Source organism: Engraulis encrasicolus, chromosome 24 (genome assembly GCF_034702125.1).
Source record: "Engraulis encrasicolus isolate BLACKSEA-1 chromosome 24, IST_EnEncr_1.0, whole genome shotgun sequence".
In the NCBI taxonomy this organism is placed as follows: domain Eukaryota; kingdom Metazoa; phylum Chordata; class Actinopteri; order Clupeiformes; family Engraulidae; genus Engraulis; species Engraulis encrasicolus.
Genome location: NC_085880.1, coordinates 32,897,766 through 32,907,765, shown reverse-complemented (window position 1 = coordinate 32,907,765; position 10,000 = coordinate 32,897,766). Strand labels below are relative to the sequence as shown.

At 49.9% G+C, this 10,000-nt stretch overlaps 1 protein-coding gene across 2 annotated transcripts in view; it reads left to right on the top strand.

Moving 5' to 3' along the window:
- Positions 1-10,000, top strand: part of ndst2a (N-deacetylase/N-sulfotransferase (heparan glucosaminyl) 2a) — a 226,451-nt gene that overhangs the window by 67,728 nt on the left and 148,723 nt on the right. For both annotated transcript variants that reach the window (XM_063191916.1, XM_063191917.1), the window contains one exon: positions 9,693-9,730. The gene's annotated coding sequence lies outside the window, so the exon portion shown is untranslated. The remainder of the gene's footprint in view (positions 1-9,692; positions 9,731-10,000) is intronic.

Genomic DNA, 10,000 nt, shown 5'->3' with positions numbered 1-10,000 from the left:
GCTCTCTTTTTCTATTGCCCATGCTTTCTTTCTTTTGTCCCCCCACCCCCAGCTTTCTTAACGCCCAGCTGTCCCTGCCCGCAAGCCCGCCCGCCCGCCCGCCCTAGACTAGACAGACAGACAGACAGACAGACAGTGAGGCAGCAGGATGATGAGGGAGGAGAAGTAGGGGGAGAAAAGAGAAGAGCAGGTTGCCAGAAGAAGGGAGAGAGTGGAGGAGAAGAGGAGGAGTGGGGCGGAGGACATTGAGGAGTGGGGCGGAGGGGACATTGAGGAGTGGGGCGGAGGGGACATTGAGGAGTGGGGCGGAGGAGTGGGGCGGAGGACATTGAGGAGTGGGGCGGAGGGGACATTGAGGAGTGGGGCGGCGGAGGGGACATTGAGGAGTGGGGCGGCGGAGTGGGGCGGAGAAGTGGGGCGGAGGACATTGAGGAGTGGGGCGGAGGGGACATTGAGGAGTGGGGCGGAGGGGACATTGAGGAGTGGGGCGGAGGGGACATTGAGGAGTGGGGCGGAGGGGACATTGAGGAGTGGGGCGGAGGGGACATTGAGGAGTGGGGCGGAGGGGACATTGAGGAGTGGGGCGGAGGACATTGAGGAGTGGGGCGGAGGGGACATTGAGGAGTGGGGCGGAGGGGACATTGAGGAGTGGGGCGGAGGGGACATTGTAACAAACGGGAGGATGAGGTAGAAGTAGAGAGAGAGGGTGAGGGATGGGAAATAATGAAACAGCTGAGTAGAAGAGAGTTGGAAAAGAAGAAAGTGCTTATGCTGTAGAGAAAGCGAAGGAGAAGTGTGGAGGAGAGGAGCGGATGGAGAGATGTGTGGAGGAGGTTGTAAGCAGTATGGGGAGAGGAAGAGGAGAGGAGAGGAGGGATGTGTGGGAGAGAGGAGGGAGAGGGAGAGATAGTAGGGGAGGGAGGGGAGACAGTGGTAGAGAGGAGAAGAGTGGAGGGGGAGTAGAGTAGAGGAGGGAGGGAGGCAGAGACGACATGGAAGAAAACATTGGTGATAAAGGAAGAGGTTGAGGGAGAGGGAGAGTGGAGAAGGGGAGAGAGGGATGTGGGGGACATTATATAAAACAAGAGGGGGATATACAGGGCATAAGGAAGAGATGGCGGGAGGGGAGAGTGGATGAGATGAGAGAGGGATGCATGGGGGATAAAGAAGAGGTGGTGAAGAGGAGAGGAGAGAGGGATGTGTTGGAGGTTGTAACGAACATGGGGAGATGTGTTTGGGCCTGCTGCTGTGCTACTTGCTAATTGCCAGTCGCATCATAGCAGCGTCGTCAGGCTATAAATAGGATTAGGTATGTCTTAACACAACACACTCGGCAAACATCCTCCTCCCGCACACAGCATCAGGAACACACACCCACTGTTCTCTCTCACTCACTTGCTGTGAGCAGTGCTCTCTTGCTTGCTTGCTTGCTCGCTCCCCCCCTCTCTCTCTCTTCCCTACTTTGTGCGTGTTTGTCATCTCAATACACACACACACACACACACACACACACACACACACACACACACACACACACACACACACATACAAAACAAAACTCTGCAAACATCCTCCTTCTGCACTCTGTCACTTTTTTACTCTGCTTGGCTCTCTCTCTCTCGTGTGTACGTGTGTGCGTGTGTGCGCGTGTGCGCGTGCGTGCGTGCGTGCGTGCGTGCGTGCGTTCGAGGCTTATCCTGCTGTACTTTGTGATGTAGCTTTTATGTATATGAGTGACAGATCCAGCCCCAGAGTGAGAGATGACACAGACACAGACACACACCATTATAATAACAGCATGGTGGCCAACAGTAGCGCTGTACATATGTAAATCCTCTGCGGCTATTAATCTTTCATGGAGAGTGGTGTGGGTATATGTGGGCCTTTTTAATCTCAGGTGGTGCGTGCGTGCGTGCGTGCGTGCGTGCGTGCGTGCGTGCGTGCGTGTGTCTTGGCAAGGAGGGAGGATGAGATGGATGCATTATTTATCGTTCTCGGCCCAAATTCTGCCCCTCTGCCCCACCTGCTGTGGCCCAGGAGTAAAGGCTGTGCAGCGCTCCAGCAAATGGAGAGGCAGGGGAGGGCGGAGGGCAGACGTGGCCTTGTTTACCCCGCAGGAGAGGAGGGGAGGGGAGGGGAGGGAGTAAAGGAGAGGAGCGAAAAGGAGTGGAGGAGCGATGGATGAGAAGGTGGGGAATGCAGACATGGCCTTTACTTGTTTTCCCCGTAGGAGAGGAGGAGAGGGCGGGGAGAGGAGGAGAGCACAGAGCAGCGGATGAGTACGGGTTTAGTGCAGTCTTGGCCTTCTTTACCCTGGAGGAGGGGAGAGGAGGAGAGTGCAGGGGGTGAGGAAGAGAGCAGATCAGTGCAGAGGAAAGGAGAGGAGGAGAGCGCAACGGATGAGCGCAGAGGTGTAATGCAGACTTGGCCTTGTTTACCCTGGCCAAGTGGAGAACAGGGTGTGCGGTGTTTTGGGGGAGTGCAGGGGGGTAGAGTGCTAAGTAGAGGAGTATTATAGCCTTTGCAGTGCTCCAGCAAATGATGAGCAGGGCTGGAGAGGAGATGGTAGAGAATGCGCGCACATCAGTGGCACAGGTGCTGGACAAAATAAAGTAACTGAAATAAATGATAGAAGTCCGCAACACTGTTAATGCTCCCAGTAATTTATTTGCACGACATTTCGGACCTTCGTCCTTTTTCAAGTGCAACAAACTTGAAAAAGGACGAAGGTCCGAAACGTCGTGCAAATAAATTACTGGGAGCATTAACAGTGTTGCGGACTTCTATCATTTACTGGAGTGGAGATGCCTTTTTCACCCTGACCAAGAGGAGAAGAATGGAGTCAGGTAGCGAGTGAAGAGGAGTAAGAGAGACCAGAGAGGGAGAAAAGGGGAAAATAATGGATGTGAAGGGTGTAGATTTGGCCTCATTTAACCCTGACCAAGTGGGAAGAAGGGATGCGGATAGAGTGCATGGGGGAGGAGGAGAGAGCTGAAGGAGAGCGGGAGCGAGTGAGACTCATTTACCGCAGCAGAGGAAAAGAAAGGAGAGTACATTACATTACATTATATTACATTACATTACACCAGTGATTCTCAAAGTGTGGTCCGGGGACCACTAGTGGTCTGCGACACAGCTCAGGTGGTCCGTACGAGGATTTCTAATTTTCCAACACAAGCTAGCAGTAGGCTATATTTGTAACATTATTACAAAGATAAGCATAGCTGTAGCCGTATTTTCATCAAAATAACCACATAATACATGTGAGTAAAAATAAGTGATCTGCATTGAAATTAGCATTGTCAAATTAACACCCGTCAACTGTCAATTCAGTTGACAGGTGGTCCCTGAACAATTTTGGGGGGACAAAGTGGTCCTCGGCCTGAAAAAGTTTGAGAATCACTGCATTACACTTCTCTGACATTTCTATCCAAAGCGACTTACTGTACAGGTATTACAGGGTATTGGCTACAGTCCCTGGAGCAGTGTGGGGATCAGTGCCTTGCTCAGGGGCACTTCAGCCATGGAGGGAGGAAGGGGTTGGTAAGGGTGGGGATTCGAACCTGCAACCCTGTGATCTACAGGCCAACTCCTTGGCCATTAGGTCAAGGCTGCTCATGAGCAGGGTGCAGAGGAGGCGAAGATGTGCAATGCTAGAACAATGTATGAGCACTGTGGGCCAGAGGAGAAGAACTGGAGAAGAGAAGACGAGAGGCGTTTATGCTGTAGTGGAGTCTTGGCCTTGGATATACCCCAGTCAAGTGGAGTAGAGTAGTCTGGAGGAGAGAGGAGAGGAGTTGAAGCTCTGCAGGGCTAGAACAATAGCCTAGCCACTCTAGACCTCCGTCATCAGGAAGCGAATTTCCATGCCGAATCTCTTCTTGATTCGATGTGGGTCTGGCACGGCAAGGCAACCAGAACAACGGATGAGCAGAGGTGGAGAGGAGGGTTGACCTTGTTTACCTCCAGCATAGCAGAGTGTGGAGCAGGGGGGAGAAGAGAGCCGTGTGGAGGAGAGGAGGATGGAGGGAAGAGGGGAGAGAAGCGAGAGAAGAGGAGAGGAGTGCAGTGTGCAAGATAGAGTGGAGAAGAGGGGAATGAAATGATGACGTGTATCATTGAGGGGAGGAGAGGGTGGATGAGGGAGAAATGGAAGGATGAGTAAGGGTGAATTGGGGAGAGGAAGAGAAGAGGGGAAAGAAGAGAGTGGAGCAGTGGAGAGTGAGGGGAGGAGCAGAGTTGATGCGAGGAGGTTAAAGTGCTTTGGGGATTCTGCTTCAGGCCCTGCTCTGCATCTTAATGGGTCTTCTCTTCTCTTCTCTTCTCTTCTCTTCTCTTCTCTTCTCTTCTCTTCTCTTCTCTTCTCTTCTCTTCTCTTCTCTTCTCTTCTCTTCTCTTCTCTTCTCTTCTCTTCTCTTCTCTTTGCTGTCTGATCATCTCTTTCTGTCAGTCTGTTCTTCTCTTTCTGTCAGTCTGTCTGCCTGTCTTTCTCCTTTCTTCTGCCCGTTTTCATGTCAATCTGTCAGTCAGGGACTGTCTGTCTGTCCGTCAGTCTGACGGACTCGATCTTCTTTGTTGGCCGCTCTTTCCTTCATGCCTCTCATCCCCCTTCTCTTTGACTCTTTCTATTCACCTCTCTGTTTCCCCTTGTTCTTTTCCGTACCCATGCACACACTCGTTCTCTCTATTGGTCAGTCTCTTTTTCCTTCCTTCTCTCCTGAAACCTCTGCTAGTCTTTTCTTCTCCCTTTCTCTTTCTTGCTTTCTCGCTCTTGCGCTCTCTCAATCTCACACTTTCACACTTTCACTCTCCTACTTGTTCTATCTCTCTCTCTCACTCATACTCTCTCTCTCTCTCTCTCTCTCTCTCTCTCTCTCTCTCTCTCTCTCTCTCTCTCTCTCTCTCTCTCTCTCTCTCTCTCTCTCTCTCTCTCTCTCTCTCTCTCTCTGTTTTCAGACCAACCAGAACTGTGCTGGTGCCCCTTGCTGCACTCGGTACGCTGGGAACTAAAGTGCTTACCTGTGAGTAGGCCTGGGCAAAAAATCGATGTGATTTTAAAATCGAGTTTGAACGTCAAATCGATTTGTTTTTTGAGAAATCGCGTTATACGATTTTTTTTTTAAAAATCATCTGTCAGTTTATGTACCCAAGCGCACAGCGCATTGCATTACGTTCGCCACTTGGCGAAGACGTAGGTCTAGCCTACCTAGTGCATTCTCTGTGTCTCCTCCCCCATTACATGCACAAACAAACGTTGTGAGTGAAATGGTTTGACAGAAATATAGTGAAACGGGTGAGGAATACGGGCTCCTGTTCAAATAAGGTGACACTACCTCAAATCGTTTTGCCAATGATGAATTAAACAACCTACCACTTTGTAAATTGTGAATGACAGTGTTGTCATAAGCTGTACGTCGTAGCAGCCGGACTACAGGCATGTTTCAATATTTGAAACGAAAACATCTCGCGGAGAAAATGCTAAACAAACTACTCTACCCCTACCACAAGAGTGACGCAAGGTGGAAAGCAATCACGGATGCAATTAGCCTAGAACTGCCTACTACGATATGCTTCCAATTTATTCGGCAGAGAAGAGAGGTTTTCAACATATGCTTGAAGTTTTGGATGCGCTGCTTCCTCAGCTGTATGATCTTAACCAACATATGTGAGTTGAAAGGAATCTCTCTCCCTCCCTCTCTCGCTCACACACACACACACACACACACCCAAGCAACCGGAGCACTCTCGCGCGCTCTCTCTCTCCCCCTCTCTCTAAAGCCCTACTCGGACGGGACTAGTTAGGAGACTTGTGGTAAAGTAACCGCGTCTGAACGCGCCATGTCAGTAAAGATAGCGGCGATATCGGTAAACTTCGCCGACAGTTTTACCACCTGTTGCAGTCTGGAGAAATTACCAGCTGTAAAACTAGGCCTAGTTCTGATCCTGTGCGAATGCGCTGATGTCTGATTAAATGCATGAAACGCGATATCTAATCTACTCAGGCTTGCAAACGTTACCGTCTTGAAGTAAGCATTGTTTTAGGGTGTTGCTCCAAAATGTTTTCGCTGTGTTAACGCAGCAGTGTTCAGATGCATCGACATGTATTCAGACGCATTACTATGGGCTCTGATGGGAAAAAGCAGGCAATTGCTACATTTGTTCATCTGGGACAAGAGCCTCCATACATACATCTGTACTATAATGCATCATTAATATATTGTGGGGATGGATGGCACGTGACGACAAATCTCAACAGTGCCTGAGGGTTTACCCCTCACATTTTTTGTTCTTTCTCTGAGATGTTTCAATGTAATCCCAATTGGTCATTTCTATTAGCAATGTTCTCAGACAAGTTACATTAGGCTATTTTGGCCTGGAGTTCCCAAACTTTACTATGAGCCCTCCACATACAGGTAGATACAGCCAAGCCCCCCCCCTGACATGGGACGTGCCACACTATTTTGTTCTGTGCACCCAGTCTCACACCTTGATAAAGTTTGTGTATTCCTAAGACCATTCAGGCACTACAGAAAGCACAATACATAAATATTGTAAAGAAAAAAAATATTCCTTTGGGATTTAAGCCTATTTTTAGTTTATTTTGGCTTCTTAGGTCATTCAATTAATTTTGCTATTTTACCTGCCAATCTGCCACGGCCCCCTTGGCATCCTCTCACGGCCCCCTCCAGGCGTCCCCAGGCCCCACTTTGAAAACCCCTGCTATAGGCTACCCCATGTCCATATAAACTGGTCCAGTCCGAGTAGGCTTCACACACACCAGAGGCACCGCCACACAAACAGAGCCTACTTGTCAATCTCTCTGTCAATCTCTCTGTCAATCTCTCTCTCTCTCTCTCTCTCTCTCTCTCTCACACACAAACACACACACACCCACACCACGTTGGGGCCTAGAGAGCTTTTTTTTTTGGGGGGGGGGGGGGGTATTGAATCGAATCGTGAATCGTGAATCGAGTTTGGTAATGAAAAAATCTAGATTTTTTTTTCAGGGTGAATCGCCCAGCCCTACCTGTGAGCAACCCGTGTTGATAGCACACCCTAAACTTTTCCGTATGTGACAATGAGTTACCTGGATGAACCTGCTGACGTCCACATTGTGGTCACGGTTTGCAATTGTTTTTTTTTATTTTTTATTTGTATCGCAAACCAACTGTCCGGTTTCTGAACACTCAGACTTGTGACGTGAAAACAGCAGCCGGTTTGAGATTAGGCGGGGGAATGGGCACCGGCACGCTTCTCTGTGGGCCTGATCTTGCCTTCTGCTGTCATGGCGTCTGTGCTGTCTCCATTACTGCTGTGGCATGGTGCTGTCTCCATTCCCACAGCTCATCTTCCTCTCACTTCTGCTGGCATGACTGCTGCCTGCCTTCCCTCGCTCTTTCTCAGACAGATCACGTTAAGGCTAAATTGGGGTGCGTGCGTGTGTGTGCGCGTGTGTGTGTGCGTGTGTGTGTGCGTGTGTGTGTGCGCGTGTGTGTGCGTGTGCGTGTGTGTGTGTGTGTGTGTGTGTGTGTGTGTTTATGTACGTGTACGCGCGTGTGTGTATGTGCGCATGTTTGTGTGCGTGCATGCGTATGTGTGCACATTTGCGTGCGTGCGTGCGTATGTGTGCGTGCATTTAGGATTATGGGCACTTGTGTGTATGTGTGTGTGTATTTGTGCGCATGTATGGTTTAGATACTGAACGTGTGTGTGTGTGGTGTGTGTGTGGATTATGGACATGTGTTACATAAGCAGAGGGTGACTCATGAGTAAACCTTCTTCTGTTTTCGGCTTTGCTGCTCTCTTCTGCTGCTCCTCTTTTCTCCTCCCCTCTTCCTCTCTCTTCCTCTCCTCTCTGCTTCCACCACTTCCCGTTCTTCCTCTCTTTCCTCTTTCTCCTCTCTGCCTCACTACATATTCATCCATCTTCCACTCCTTATTGCTCTTTTCTCCATTTTAGACCTCATCACCTACTCTGCTCTCCTCTTCTCTCACCTTAGCCTCGCTTCCTGCACTCTCTCTTTCTTGCTCTCTCTTTCTCTCTCTCGTGCGCGCCCTCTGTCACTCCATCACTCCTGGTGTCTGCTGCTGTCCCCGTGTAGGTGAGATGGGAGATTGAGTGCCTGGCTCATCATTGCCTGTCAGCTGTGTGGCCATTTAGGAGTTTAATAGAGGCAGATTCTCCCCCTTTGCTGTCTTCTTCATATCACCCCCCTCCCCCGTCTCTCTTTCCTTTGTTTACCTTCTCTTTATTTTTTGCTTTCTCTCATATTCTCTCTCTCACACTCACTCACTCTCTCTCTCTCTCTCTCTCTCTCTCTCTCTCTCTCTCTCTCTCTCTCTCTCTCTCTCTCTCTCTCTCTCTCTCTCTCTCTCTCTCTCTCTCTCTCTCTCTCTCTCTCTCTCTCTCTCTCTGCATGATTGATGTGTGTGCCTAATGGTGGTGGTGGTGGTGGTGGTGAGCTGTACGGTAGTAAGGGAGATATGATCATCAGTAGGAGCTCATTTACTCTCTATGTCCTCTTCTGACACTGCTCTGTGCTCCCTCTCCTCTCCTCCACTTTCCTCCTGACTGAACTCCTCTCCATTCCTGCCAGCCTGCTGTCTTTCTGTCTTTCTTAAAGGCCTGAATTGCACATCTCTCACTTCCCTGATGACTAGTCTCCTCTCACTTCTATTTCACTGTCTGTCTGTCTGCCTGCCTGTCTGTCTGTTTCTCTAGGTCCGATACGATACCGCACACTCTTGGCTCCCTAACCAATTCCTTACTCCTCTATTATCTTGCTTTTGCTCATCACTTCTCCATCTTTTTACACTCTGCCATGTCATCATGACTTTTTTTAACATAAAATCTCGATATTCAATATCCTTCTATCACTCTCCAGGTCTAATATTAGGAAGCTCTCATCCTTAATAAGTCCGACACTCATGGCTGGTCTCTCCTCAGTTCTCTGTGGCTGTGTGCCTCTGTAGGCCAGGTCCCTAATCAATCCCTTGCTCTCCTCTTGCACATCCTCTGAGTGTCTCCCTCTTTCACTGTCTGCCCAATGTGATTCGCCCTCCCCCCTCTCTCTGGATGGCTCTGTCACTCTTCAGGACTGATATTGCAAAGCTTTTGCTCCTTGGTAAATCTTTCACTCATGGCTAGTATGTCTCGTCCTATCTTCTCTTTTGCCATCTGCCCATTGTAGCTATTCTCTCTAACTCCTGTCTCTGCGTTTCTGTCTGTAGACGTGATATTACACCTCCTTGACTCTGTCACTCTCGCATCTCTTGTCTCTCTCATCTGCTGATGCTGGTTTCTTGGAGACAGGAAGCGGTGCCAGTGCCTGTTCCCACACCACTTACGTTGAGATTTTACCCGCAAACCTCCCGTGTTTCATGCCGGGCTCTGATCTTTTCCATATGTGGCCATGTGTTACCCGGATGAACCTGCTGATGTCCATGTTGTCGTCACGGTTCACCGAGAAAAGGCCAAGTATTTTTCGGTTCACGTCGCGAACCATCTTTCCAGTTCCTGAACACTCAGAATTGCGGCGTGAACACGCCAGACGATTCAGGATTAGGTGCGGGAACGGTCACCGGCACTGGCATCGTTCGGTCTTCCTGAACACGCCTTCAGTTGTTTCTCTTTTCCTTTTTTCCTGATGATGGTCCTGATGTTGTCCTCCTGTCTGCCCCTCTCTCTGCAGGCTCTGATCAACATTCCCGAGTAACTTCTCACACTGAGGTAAGATACCCTCCAAGATGTTGTTTTGTGTGTTTGTACAATTGTGGTGTGTGTGTGTGTGGTCTGTAGTGTGCGGTGCAGGGATTGGGCTGTACACATGAGTCAGGCTGCATGCCAGACCTGAGTAACCTGACGGACGCACGCAGGCACGCACGCACGCACGCACGCACGCACGCACGCACGCACACGCTCTCTGGCACCCCCCTCAGCGAGCTCAGTAACCTGCTACGTATGTGAGGAGGCAAGGCCCTCTCATTGCCAAAAGCCCTA